This window comes from Cupressus sempervirens, chromosome 9 (genome assembly GCF_028749045.1).
Source record: "Cupressus sempervirens isolate cs-2001-9-10 chromosome 9, ASM2874904v1, whole genome shotgun sequence".
Classification (NCBI taxonomy): Eukaryota; Viridiplantae; Streptophyta; class Pinopsida; order Cupressales; family Cupressaceae; genus Cupressus; species Cupressus sempervirens.
In genome coordinates, this window is record NC_143126.1 from 304,576,868 (window position 1) to 304,592,233 (window position 15,366).

Genomic DNA, 15,366 nt, shown 5'->3' on the forward strand with positions numbered 1-15,366 from the left:
ATAAAATAAATATTAAAAATATCATATTAATTTTCTCTTAAATTAAACCATTAATTAAATCTTTTAATTAGGCTTAATTAATAGAAAATACACTAAAGACTCATAAAGTAAAAACCCATCATAGCCAAAATACATACAAAATCAAACCAAGGGTTAATATCATGAATTACATCATCCAACATATTTGAAGGGTACCCAACTCAGATACTTGTCCTAATTTTCAATTAGGACAAACGGCTTAAAGGGTTGGGATTTGGACTTGAGAATTTATCTCCCCTCTCTTACCATTGAGATAATGCGATAGGGTATGCTCATCCTGGCAATTCAGGGAAGTCCACGCATGTACATACACAATATTTACTAAGCTAAACAGACAATGGAAGGAAGTGGTGCATCGTGTAGATCTTGACTAGCAGGTGACTACGACTCCCTTCCTTAACCGTATCAGAAACACCATACAAAAAAAAAAAAACAAACACACACACCATACACATGCAAGTATGGGGTAAGTATCCATGAGAAAACACACAGAATAAACCATCTATCTAATCATCATCAATAACTGAAATCACTTGAATAATCATCATGCATACATGAACTATAAAGTACCAAGTAATATCATCATATAATAAACTAAATCTGAAACAATATCTGATAATCTCAAAATAATGTTACTAATAATCATCAACATAAAACTAGCCCTAAAAGAGTTCGACAATGATAACAAAAATGCAAACTAGGGGTAGGCACTACAGAAAGATATGAGATACAAGACAACACCACCCATTATTCCAAGAGTACAAAAATAAGGACTTGATTGATCTATAAGTGATATGATGCCAGAAGAAGAGGAGAGGACCATAGCCATGGCAAAAGGTACATGTAAAACCCAGCAAGGTGGAACTTGTTTTGAATACAACACTATTGATAATGAGTTAGAAAGGGTCAAAGATGAGGTTAATAACTTGAGGGTATCTCTTGGTTCAACTTGAGAGTAACACACACTTCCACCACCTCCCTGTGTCTACTATGAGACAAATAATCTTGGAAGCAAATGAGAAAGACAAAGGAAACGACAAGAAATTGTTTAAGTTCCTTAGTGAAAATTAGTCTAATTTTCTCTACCAAACTTGAAAAAAAATTCAAGGATTCTGACTAGGGATAAATTTCCTTTGAAGTTTTTCTATTGACATTGTTTATGGCCCATGGTGGCCCTATGTTAAGACTTTTAATAGTTTAGATATTGTTTATGGTTTAGATACTCTTAATAGTTTAGATGGTTTTAATGTTGTTTATGGAATTAAGTGGCCTTATCCCAATACTATTTTTAAAGTTTAGATAGCTCATTGGACAAAGGTCCTAAAGGTAAAGCTTTATTTTTTTGTACAATACATTTGATAGTTAATTTTTTATACTATCAAATTGTTAATGTGTTGCTACTATTAATTTAGTCACCCTATGGACTTTTTCAAATAAATGAATCCAATTACACACAAAATTACTCTATTTGTCAAAATAGAGGGAATACTAAGTGATAAATAACATAAATGTATAATCTTACCATTACAACATTATCCTAAATGAATAACAAAACATAATATAATAAAATTTCTAAATAAAACTAATTATATTTGACTATAAACATTTTTTTTTATAATATCAAACTATACAAATAATATATCTTTTCACCATCCCACTTAAAGATTACACATGCTAGTTTATGTAGGTTAAAATATACCATTTAATTAGGACATCCATCACTTCTAGACTTCATTCCAACATACAATAAATTTCATTTAATAATCATATCAAATGCATGTGCATACATTATTTATTTATTATATCATCTATTAATAGATAGGTAACAAGTCTTCAATAAACTAGAATTACCATTGCAAATAATAATTATCTGATATATATCAAGGTGGGGCTAGTCTGATTGGTAAGAGCTTTCTGTAGAAGATGCAAGATTGAGTCTCCTTTTAGACCATATAATAATGGAGGGTGTGTCACACCAACATCACCATCACTTTAAAGAATATACTAGCTATTCAATTACATTATAGTAATAGTAATTAAGTTGATAGGCTTATTTCGTATCAGACTATGCCCATTAACGAGATATCTGATGCCTGGAATGATGAGGGGGATCTGTACGTCTAGATTTTATAGGTTGGAATGTGTATGTCTACATTTTATAGTTTGTTGCTCAAAATGGCACTATCTTACTACCACCTATGCAGAGGAAATGGAAATATCCTTATGCTATTCATTTGTTGTGTAAATATTTCATGGAGAACCACTCCATTGTTTGGGATAGGAGAAAACTTTATTGTTGTTTGAATCTATCTAAATTTGCCTTTTCTTTTTGATGTAACATTGGGTTTAATTGTCTATGAAAACACTTCAAACTTTCTTCCATTCTGAGATTTTCCCCAACTTTACCCACACTAAAGAATATAGTTCATCCTTTCAATTAATAAATCACAATATAAGTATTTTAGCTAAGGGATCAAATTTAATTTCATTGACATTATTGATTAAACTTCTAAGTTTGTGTTTGAGAGAATATTCAAATGGATTCCCAAAATAAAGTTACAGAGTTGGAGAAAATATCTTTTACATATTGTAAAAAGATTATGCATTTTTTTAATTTATAATTCATGTAGATTTTTTTAGTTTATTAAGTTACTTTTTAACATAAAGATCTAATTAATTTCCATTTGAATCATTTAAATAGATTGTTTTGTCTTTTGAACTAGTTTTAATTTAGTAAATTAGAAACTTAATGTTATTGATAAATTTATTATTTATAAATAATATTTAGTTAGATTTTTAAAATTTTGTTAAGGAATTCATAAAAATGTTTTGCATATTTATTTTATAGTTCTTTTGTTCATGTTTGTTAGATTGTGAATAGGTAGTTAGATCAAGTATATATGTTAATGCTTGGGAAAACATGAATGAAAGAGATGTGAATTGTTCAAAATACAAATTTTTAATGTATTTAATATTAGTAATCTATTTTAAATTTAAATATCAACAAAATATTTCTAAAGAATAAAATAGATAATAAATATAGATATAATGATTGTAAATTAATATTATAGAATTTTTATAATATTTAGTATGATTAAATGGTTATTATGATTCAAGTTTGAAATAATTTTTGTATCATTTTGTTGTCCAAACCTTTTATTGGATTGAATGTTGAGGTTGGGTTTCTCTAAAACTAAATAAAGGGGAAAGACGAAATTAGACAATGAGATATAGATAAAGAGAGGGGTAGGATAAGTTAGAGATGGAGAGTGAGAAATGAGTGTATATGTGTATGAGTAAACAAGATATAAAGGTAGGGATAGGGAACTAGATTTTCATGCCCAAAATATAAGGGCAAAACACACACACAATTTTTTTATTTTAAAATAATAATAATTAGGTTCACTAAGGTTAAGAGTTGATCCGCAAGTGCAAGAATAGGTTTACTACATTCATCTTAAGTTTATAATCGTGAGAAGGAATACATCGCTAAATTTAAATACTCATTATTAAATTGGTATCAACATTTGATTCGTTATTACATTAACAATGTATTAAAATTACTCTAATATCGATCAGAGAAGTATAAGTACAACTATTGCATAGCCTAGACATCAAAGAACTAAATTTCTACTATATCATGAAATAATTGTCTAACTACAACAAACTCGATTCTAAAACTAGAAGTAATTGAATTAATGATCTATTGAGAACGATAACAACGATAATAAAGAAAATATAGCTAACAAATTGAGTTAACTAGAAATCTCAACTAAAATTTACTAAGATAATTTATAATTGCAACATCTCCCTTAACTTTCTTTACCAATGAACACTTAGAGTTACGCAAATTAATCCTTTACTAACCATTAAATTTTAAATCTAAATTTATTAGATACACCATTTCTAAGGAAAATAACAATATACATTAAAGTAACTATGATTAGATAACAAAATAAAACAAGCTTCCATATACTAACAATCGAACATTAAAACTAATAGAATTATTCACATCATTAAATAACTTACATTACAACATGGAGATAACTTCTAACTAAACCGAACATTTAACATTTCTAAACCAAACTACACTATCTACATGCTAACTTAACAATATAATATACTAACTAACAATAAAAGAAAACATACTAACTAAAAACTTAAACTAACTTAACTACATACTAATCATTACTAACAACTATGCTACACAACCTAAATAAGTTAAAAAAAAGAAAACAAAACTAACTATGCAAATACCCTAAGTTCCACCCTCAACCCCACCTAGGCCAAGTGGGCCTATCCCCATGCGTGGATCCTCTTCACAAAGGAAAACGCCCTACCCCAAAGTCTGCATGATGCAGACTTGGTTCCCTCTCCCTCTTCCTCAATACATGACCTTCCATCATGAAGGCAAGCGCTTGTAAGGGAGAATGGGGTAGAAGCTTGCTAAGACTTAAGTTTTACATTTAATAAAAAGAAACCCTCTTTGCCATGTGACACATGTCACATCACACCTTAATCCCATGCACTTTTCCAAGCGCTAACCAAAGCTATGACACTCTGCCCCCAAACATTCTGGGCGTTGACCCAGACCTGCAGATGGGTACGCATGAGGTACTGACAAGGAATGGAGGGGGGAGAATTAAATTGATTGGCTATGCTTCCCCCCATGTTTCCCATATAAATGATGATGACCCCACATTCAAACTTCCCCCCATGCTAGCTTGGAGAGAAAGAGGGGAATGAGTTTCTTGCTCCAATCACATTCGCCCATCGTACTATGGTGGCAGTACTATGATGCGCGCTTGATCCCAATGTTATGTGGTGGAGAGGATTTCACATGGAAAGGAGAAGTTTTCGTAATGAAACAAAGACAAACTACATCTCCCTTAAATGCTAGTTGACTTGGAAATCTGATATCATAAGTTATATACATAAAAAAAACAAGAATATTCAATTTGCCCCACTAGCATGTGCAGGAACCTCTGACATGGGGATGGCTTGAGAAGTGGGGGAAAGTCTTGACCACGCCAGGGTAGGTGAGTGGTGCATTTACTTTATTAAGTTTATTAGGTGGAGGGGAAACTTAGGTAGATAGGTATATATGTTTTCAACATAGAAGCCCTTTTTTTTTAATGTTTTCTTTTTATTTATGCATTTAAGATTAGAACTTTTAATGAGTTAAGAGGATGTTGAGAGAATCCTTTTAAGATTCTCTGTATTCCAAAAAGGAGATTAAAATTTCTCCATACAATTTCCAGAGAGTGTTTTTCACTCTTGGAGATGCATTTTTGAAGCCAATTTCTAAGTGATGATACTCTTAGTTTATTGTCATATATATATATATATATATAAATTTATTTTTTTCTCTTAAAGTGAATTCAATCCCAATGATAACATAGATTTTCCTATGAATAATATACTACTACAAGGATTTTAATAGGGTTATTTCTTTCTTTTCTCCTACCATTCATGTTTTATCAATCATCCTCCAACAAAGTGTATGTTCCATTAATTCAGAATTTAGGGTGATGCATAATTCTTATCCAAATTTGATTGTGTGAATTATGAAATTTAACAAGGAGAGAGATAACTTTGTGACCACATTGTAGGATTTTTATTTCCTCTTGACACAAAAACATTGAATTGGGAACTTCATCATATCGAATTTCTCTTCATTACATAATTCAAAGCTTGAGAATTCATAATTTGAAGATATAATATATTAACCTACTTTCTCACATACATATGCAAAACTTGAAATCACATAAAAGCAATGCAAAAAGGTTTTCACAATCTCTTTTTTTCTCTCTATTATTCAACTTGGTTCAAGGCTCCATCGGGAAAGAACCAGTAAGAAAACTCGATGTCTTTGCCAATACATCAAAATTCAAATACATTTTACATAATATTACAATTCAAATGAAAACTCTTCAAAATACTTCACAAGTGCTCTCTTCCAATACCTTCAAAACTTCAAGGAAATACAAAGAGAAGACAAGAGCTGACCCAGGTGAAACATCACAACATTAAGAACACAACAAGCATACACCCCAACTCGATTTTACACAATAGATCCAAACATAGGACTTGACTAGGGGGGAGGTGGCTTTCCCAATGGGAGACGTCAATCACCATGACATAACATAGCCCTTTCGAGGCTAAAACTTCAAGAAATTTCATTCTTCTACAAGGCCCTTTCGAGGCTAATATTGCAAGGATTTTCATTTCTCTCCATATTCAAGAATTCACAATATCCAACAAGGCATGTGAGAGGAGACTCTCACCATGAGAGGAGACTCTACACCATTGAGGTCCAACTAAGGCCCTTCCCCCATACATGGCCACTTCTTCCCTATCCAAGGGTGAGTGATGCCAAAAAAATCTCCATAAAATCATCTCAAATAAAAAATATCAAAGCAAGCATAAGAATAACATCAAAAGAAAACAAGTTAAAATCCCTCCCAATCAACTCCAACACACAAGCAAGAAATACAAAAAAACAACACAATGCCAATGCATGATTCAAGCAAGATTCAAGCATGAACACATGAAGAAACAATTCAAAGAGTGAAGAACTCCTACCTTCACCAAAAGAGTTATGGCAAAAATGGTGGGTTGAGAAGAGCTTTTCCTTTTCTTCCTTCAATCTTCCAACTTTCTCCAAATCTAGAGATTGGGTAACCACCCCAAAACTACTCCAAAATCCTCTAAGTATGATCCTTAACTCAACTAGACTTCAAGCAAACTCAAGATGGAGTTTGAGTCACCAACACATGGAGGAGACAATCAATTTTTGCAATCAACCAAAAATAGGGTTTTTGAGTGACCCTAAAAGTCAAACAAAGAGGCTAAGGGGGTGGAAAGTACTCCCCACCCATACCCTTACCCCTAGGGCACTTAACTTTAATGTTTTAAAGCCTTAAAGACTTAATATGAACCAAACAAAAGCTAGGAAAATTTTAAGACCAATTAACAACCTTCAAAGAAGACAATGCAAAGATAGCACAAATTAACAAAATGTTTTAGTTCTGCCTTTCCATTAGGTTTCCTGGCTACATATCTTGCACACTCATTGCACACATTAGTAGGTTCAAGAAATCACATGCATTATGTAATTTATGTATCAGAAAAATCATATAAATTAAAACATCCATTTTTCTAATAATCAATTATTTATCTAACTCTACTCATATTTTCGACTCTTAAAATTGCATAATCAAAATGTTAGTTTTGCATTCATTTACTTCATCATCGCACATGTTCATAAAGCATTGAATGAAAAAATCAAATATCTAAAAGTAAAGCATCACACATCATAAATAACATAATAATGTTTAGTGCATCAAATAATGTTCTGACATATCAAGTCACAAGTATCAAAATAATAATGTATCATCGATGCTAGGATGGGTCAGTGCGAGGCCTCACACAGATAGAGAAAGTGTATGAATTAGAAAGAAATATATAGATATAGAAATAAAGAGGAATAGAGATCTGTAAATTTACCTATAATATGAGTAAACAAGATATAAAGATAGGGATAGGGAACCAAATAAAGAGAGTGTATGAATTAAAAGGAAACATATAGATATAGAAATAAAGAGGGATAGAGATCTGTAAATTTACCTATAATGGAGCATAATCAATTGTTTGTAGATTTTATGTCTAATATAGATGAATCACCTTCAATCTCACTTTTTCCTTATTCAAAAACCTTTATGCCATGTGATTAGCTTCTAGATTTGATTATGTCTACTTTTTAGCATCAACATTTCGAACCACAGTCTATGATCCACCATATCTTTCTTTCTTTTCTACCCTTTTATCTTATCTTTGGTCATGGATCAAAGAGTGTGCTCTAAAAAATTGATGCTAAAAAAAAAACACAATTAAATCCAAAAGCTAATCAAATTACTAATGGATTGTGGAAATATGATATTGTTAACCTTTATGCCATTTTCTTACCATTGAAGACTAGAGTGAACTTGTTTATCTAGGTAAACATAGAACCACTTAGTGAGCCTTATAATCACTTTAGATCCAAATTTAAGTGATTTTGTGAATACTTTAAAGAAGAAATAATAATCTTGTAGTGCTTGCACTCTAATCAAGAGATTATTATACTTAGTATCTCTATATATTTATTAAGACTAGTTTGTAAATTTATGAACACCCAATGTATAAAAGTCATTCTCAGATGAAAACATATTGAAAATTAGTAAGCATGCTTTTGTGAGTACGGTAAATATTAAAGAAGATGTGTACCATCTTTTATGAAATATATGAAGTAATAATTGTCTTTTTTAATAAATATTAAATAATTTTGATTATTATCTTAATCTGGATTTGGATTTGTTGATAAAATTTTCACTTGCAATGTAATATAATAATTCCCATATTTAACACAATATTGTCTAAAAGAATGGAATATAAGGGGCTTTAATGGAGCCCATAAGTAGGAAATCATTAGGAATATGATTAGAGATCAGAGACTTGATATTCTGATGATACAAGAAACTAAGATGAAGAAAGAGAGTTTGGGTAAAATTTCTTTCAGTAATAACATGAGTGGGGAAGTCTTGGATTCTGAAGGATCATCTAGAGGATTATTGACCCTTTTCAATAATAAGCAGTTCAGATTCACAACTTTGTATAATGATGTTAACATCCTTTTTTGTAAAGTGTTCCATATGTACTCCAATGATTTTTGGTTCCTTTTGAATTTTTATGCTCCTAATTCCAAAAGGGAGAGGAGGAAATATTGGTCCAAAGTTTGTGATTTGGTTCAGACTAGTAGCATAAAAAAGTATTATTATGGGGGATTTTAATACTCCATTAGTGGATGAGGAGAAGAAGGGAGGTTTGGCATCTGACCGGGAAAGTAAAATGGACCTCTCCAATTTCATAAATAGCCTAGCTTATTTGGACTTGGATATGTTGGGAGGAGCTTTTACTTGGTCAAATAAAAGAACTAGAAGGGAGTGTATTCAAGTTCGGTTGGATAGAGCTCTTATCTCTCTGGACTGGTTTTAGTCTTTTTCCTATAAGCTGTCTCTACTTCCTAGAGTTGGCTTTGATCACTCCCCTATATCTCTCTCAGTTATCTCTGTAGAACCAAGAAGGAACTTTCCTTTTCAGTTTGAAAAGATGTGGACTTCACATCTTGATTTATTGAATAAGGTATATCACTAGTGGGGGATTGAAGTGGAAGGTACTGCCATGTTTAGAGTAGCGAAGAAGTTGAGTAATTTGAAGAGAATGATAAAAGTTTGGAATAAGATAGATTTTGGTCATATTTTTCATGATAAAGATGATCTATTTGTAAAACTCACCTCAATTCAGGACACTATTCAATAGGAGGGGTACACTGATTGGAATAGGAATGTTAAGTTGTTTGTTCTGTCTGACTTGCATAATATTATAAGTAAGGAAGAAAAAATCTGGAAGCAAAGATCTAAAATTAATTAGTTGAAAGAGGGGGATCAGAACACAAGGTTTTTGCACATTTCTACTCTAAAGCATAGAGCTAATAACAAAATTTCTGGTTTAAAAAAGTGGCAGGATATGTTGACAAAAGAGAATGAAATTTCTGCTAAGGCTATTTCCTATTTCTCCTCTCTTCTATCCTGGGACCCCTTGTTATCAAAGTTGGATCAGACTATAATTGTCTCATGTATTCCACAGATTATTCAACCTCATCACAATAAAATGTTGAGGGATATACCAAATGCTTAGGAAGTTAGAGAAGCTCTTTTTTCCCTGCCAGTGGATAAGTCCCTAGGCCCAGATGGATTTCCTACCTTCTTCTTCCAAATTTACTAGCAGGTGGTTATGGAAGATGTTGTGAAGGTTGTTCAGGAATTCTTTGGAGCTAGAAGTATTCTAAAAAGGATTAATTCTACTTTTTTGGTCCTCATTCCTAAAACTCCTAGGGTTAACTCTTTGAATAAATTTAGACCTATCGGCCTATGTAACTCTTTCTACAAGATTATCTTGAAGGTGCTAACCTATAAAATGATTAGAATTCTTCCTTTGATCATATCTCAACAATAAATGAGACTTGTCCTTGGAAGACAGATTTTGGATTCGATCATGATGGTGCATGAAGTTATTCATCAATGGAAGCTAGAAAGAGAGATGGAATGCTTCTGAAACTAGATCTTTCAAAAGCTTATGATTGGGTCGACTGGACTTTCCTTGGTTTGGTGCTCCAGGCTTTTAGCTTCGATCAGAAAGTTTGTAAGCTTATATTTTAACTAATTTCTACTTCTTCTCTTGCTATTTTGGTTAATGGTGCTCCTTCTATTTTTTTCAAACCTACAAGAGGGCTTAGATAAGGGGACCCCCTCTTACCTATTTTGTTCATTATTTTGGCAGAATGTATTGGAAGGTTAATTGAGAAGAACAAACAAGTAGGAAGGCTTAAAGGGTTTAAACCATCTTCTAGGTGTGATCCTTTTTCCCATCAGTAGTTTTTGGATGATACAATAATGAGAGGGGAAGCTTCAATCAAGGAGGCTAAGGTTATGAAGGATAATCTAGATTTGTACACTAGAGGATCTGGACAACTTATTAATTGGGAGAAAAGTTTGATCTTTTTTATTAATACTCTAGAGGATAGGCAGAGGAAAATTGCGAGGACCCTTGGATGTGGAGTGGGAAAGCTCCCTTCTACTTATCTTGTACTCCCTTTGGTCATTAAGCCTCCTAATTCCTTTTGGAATGGGATCATTGACAAGTTCAATAAGAAGCTAGTGGATTGGAAATAGGCTTCTCTTAGTCAAGCAGGCAAATGCCTCTTGGTTAAATCTACTCTTCAAAACCTTTCAATGTATGCCTTAAGCCTTTTTGGGATTCTAGTTAAATTTGTAGAGAAAATGGGAAAGATTCAGAGGGATTTTTTGTGGTCGGGTCTTGAAGGGTGGAATATATATCCCCTTGTGGCTTGTGATAATGTCTATCTTCCTAAGTGCTATGGTGGATTGGGTATCAGGAAACTAAAGCATCTCAATATGGCTCTCCAAGCCAAACAGATCTGGCACATCTTTAATAGTACTAGGGAATGGAGAGATATGTTTGTTAATAAGTATCTTAGAAGACCTTCAATCCAAATTTTGCTAAACAATGAGGACATCCCAACGGGTCTATTATTTGGAATGGTATTCTTAAAGCAAGAAAGCTGGCCAAGGCTAAGGTAGTTTGGAAAGTGGGTAATGGGGAGGATATTCTCTTTTAGATTGATCATTGGTTGCTGCAAGGACCTCTTATTAATAATCCTACTTTTGAAATTTGGGCTAATGTTTCTATTAGGCAATTTTGTTTGAAAGTTAGTGATTATAGAATAGATCAGGGATGGAAAGACTTGTCTTTCATCTCTGAGGATCTCAAACTGATCATGACTATGCTGAATTCTATGGTTATTAATAACAAGAGGGATGAAGTTATATGGGGTGACAACCCTAATGGTTGTTACTTGGTAGCTTTGGGCTATAATTCTCTTTGGAGCCTAAAAGCGAAACCCCCTTGGGCAAAAGATTGGTTACTTGGTCTTACCCCAAAGATCAATATTTTTTACTAGCTGGCCTTGCAAGACAAAATTATTATGATAATTTATTATGCCAAATAGGTGTATCCTTTGTAAAAGTTAGGTGGAATTGGTCAATCATATGTTTATACATTGTCCTTTCTCAAGGGAGGTCTGGGATAACATAACAATTTTTTTTTGGGGTAAGCTGGTGCAAACCAGGAAATCTTCTGGATTTCTTTTGTCATTGGATAAGTATGTTCAAAGGTTTAGACTTGCTAGATTTAAGTACCTAGACTTTGTCTCATTTTTGTTGGGGAATCTAGAAGGAAAGAAACAATAGAATTTTCAGAGATAGAGAGGAACCTGCTAATGTTCTAGGGGAGAAGATTTATAGAAACATAAAGGAAAACTACAAGGTAACGAAGGGGGAGATATTGAAAATGGTGGTAATAAGAAGGAGAAAGAAAAGGATAGGAGGAAAAAAAGACAAGAAGTGAAATGGTTGCTCCCTCCTGAGGGATGGCATAAAGAAAATTTTGATGGTGTATCAAAAGGTAACCTTGGACCTTTGGTTGTGGAGGAATCATAAGAAATAATTATGGTGGAGGGGTGGTAGCTTTTTCTCATCCATTGGGTTTCCAAACTAACCATTTTGCAGAAGCTAGTGCTACTTGGCATACAGTTAAACTGGGCTTTGACATGGGGATTAAAAAATAATGTTTGGAGGGGGATTCTACTAACATTATAAGATGTATTAAAGGAACCACTCACCCTTCATGGTCTATTGCTAATTTAATTGAAGAGACCTAGAATATCCTTCAAAATTTTGAATGTGTCCACATCACACATGTTATAGGGAAGCTAAACCCATGGAAAACTGGTTCACCAACGAAGCAGTCAAGAAAGACAAGGTGATGACCTAGAATTTAGGTGAGAATATTTTGGCAGAAGTGAGGAGTCTTATCAAACTGGAAAAAATCTAGGGAGGTATGGTGGAGATCTCAATGTAATAATGTTTATTAATGGAAGCTAGGGTGTGAGTTATTGCAATAATGGCATTTATGGAAAATACAATCAAGAGGTGAGGTTATCAGTGTCATATCGACATGTTTTGTGGGTTGATTTTTTTATCTACCTTTTTTCTTGGGGTATAGAAAAATATATTGGCGCTTTTTTAGAGAAGCAAAAAATAGAGCATTCAAAGGGTTAAGAAGGGTTTGTAGAGGTTGTTGTTTATTAGAATTGTAGGGGTGGAGAGCACATAAATGGTGGGTGAATGGAGTAGGAAGGAGCTTGTGGGTGAAGCGAAAAAATGGAAAGAAAGGGCATAAGTATGGGAGAAATTGGAGAAGGGAGGTATAGTAAATTACATTGGTAAACTCCATGAGTTTGACCCAGATGTAACTAACAGTATGGTTAACTCTTGGAAGGAGGAGAGAGTTAAAGTGAATGGAGTTTCATTTCAGTAATTTCATTTCAAATTACAGAGGAAGTCATTGCTCTTGTGTCTAAAATTTTGGTGGAGGGCTTCAAATTTTATAGAGATAAGTAGTTGTCGATGAATGAGGTCAAGGATTTTGCAAAGAAAATAGAGGAGAGGAATGATCTGGTAAAATGTGAAATGTACTGTGAAATGGATTCCATAAAAAAAATTTGGAGGTATATTTTATGAGTTGTTATACAGTATAATTCGTTGGATACTAGATTTGATTGGGTGAGAACTCATCACTTTGTTTTTCTCAACCATTTCCGCCATTGCATCAAGATTTCTTTCCCCTTTTATTTATTTACTTATATGAGCAAGGCTATTATAGGATTCAAGAAAAAACCCTTTATATAAATCCTACCTCGTGTGAGGGAATATTGTTGTTAATTTATGAGCATTTTAAAGCCCAAACTTTAAGAAAATCTCCTTAGCCTAGTGCGGATGCCTCAGAGGAATCAGACAACTCTAGTTTTTCCTTTAATTTAGAGGATATTCAAAGTATCAGCTTAGAGGGGGAGGAAAATGTGTCCTCTAGAAAGAAGGCTAAAGAGTCAAAGAAAAATTTGCCCTCATCTATTACCCCCGGTAGGAAGAGCCCTAGAGGACAATGGCCTAAAATTACAGGCTAGGGTGATGAAGATAACAATGAGGAAGGGAAGGAAATGAAATTTTATGATGACGAGGAGGAGGAGACAAAAATTATGAGGGAAGAACTAGTTGTAGACACCTAAAAACCTTTAGAAAATAAAGTATTTTTATTTTTTGAAAAATTCCTGATGACATCATCATTTAATTCCTAATTAATTTATTTTTATGCCATTAAATCCCTTTATCTTAATTAAAAATATTTAATTAAGGAATCCCTCCCAAAAATGTTTAAATCTTATTTAAACATTATTTTCTTATTTATTAATTATTTAATTAATAAATTGACCAAAAAACCCAAATAAATAAAAAAATTATTTTTTGCCCAAAACTTGGCCAATTTCCTTAAGACCACTAACCTCTTCCAAAATCTTCTAATCCTTCTTTAATTTTGATTAAAGGCTAATCCCATCATTTCCTACCCCTAATCCCAACTCAAAATATTTAATTAAGATTAAATATTAATCCTCATGTTTATTAAAAAAGTTTTAATAAATATCTCCTCAACCCAAACCCTTGAAATAAATAAAACTTTATTTATTTCCTAAAAATCTAATTTATCCTCATCCTAAGAAGTTCTAGACTCTTCTAGAAAGTCTTCATCCCCATCTTAGGAAATTCTAGACTATTCTAGAAAGTCTTTATCCTCATCCAAAGTCGAGACTCTTCTAGAAGATGTCTTTAAACCTAATCCTAATCCCCTCCTAACCTTGTCACATTCCCTAAAAATGGGTTAAAACTTACTAACCCAAGCCAAAGTTAACAAATATCTCCTCTTTCACCCACCCTCATTAAATGCCATCCACTTGCGTATCCCTCAGCTAATCCTAAACCATCCTAATCCATCCTCTAATCATTTGCACAAGCCTAAGCAAGCTTAAAACCCTCCTAATCAAGCCCAAGTCGAAATTGCTCTCATCTCCCTCAAAATATCTCAACCATAAAACTTTATGAAGCCCACTAGGCCATAAATGATTCTTCCAAGCCCTTTTATTGCTCTTACAAGTCATTATGAGGGTCTTTATGAAGATTTTATCCCTTGAGCCTCCTTTTTTGACTCATCCTTCCCCTTTCCTCCATCCTCTCACCATGTGACATGTGTCACTCCCTGATTGGCTGTAAGGAAGCACAATCCATGTGCTCTCCTCTCATGCAATCTGAGCCCTCCATGAGCTTTTGCCCATCCTTGCATCTTAGCCCTCAATCCCTCAAGCCTCTTGCCTATAAATTGGATCCTTCCCCTTTGAAAAATAACACAATCCATGAAGTAAAGTCATAATGCCATTTTGAGAAGCCATTTTACATCAAAACCATACATTCACACCCAAATTCCAACTCCACTTGAAGCCCTTTTTGAAGCATAAAGCTTGAGCATACATCCTATCTATTTAGACAAAGCTACTCAACAAGAGAGCTTCTCATTGAGAGAGCCCATTAATGGCTCATATTCTCAATTGAGAGCTAAGCTTAGTCTATCTTGAAGTTTATGAATTTTGTTTAGTTTGTAGAAGCTTTATTTAAATTTGGTTTCTATTAGCATACTAACATTGCTCATATACATTTTGGCACGCCCGGTGGGACCCTGCATGGGTCATCTTCATTAGCTTTTTTAGTCAAGTTTTGTATGTCATTTGCTGATTTTGGCTAATTTTACTTGTTTTTGTGA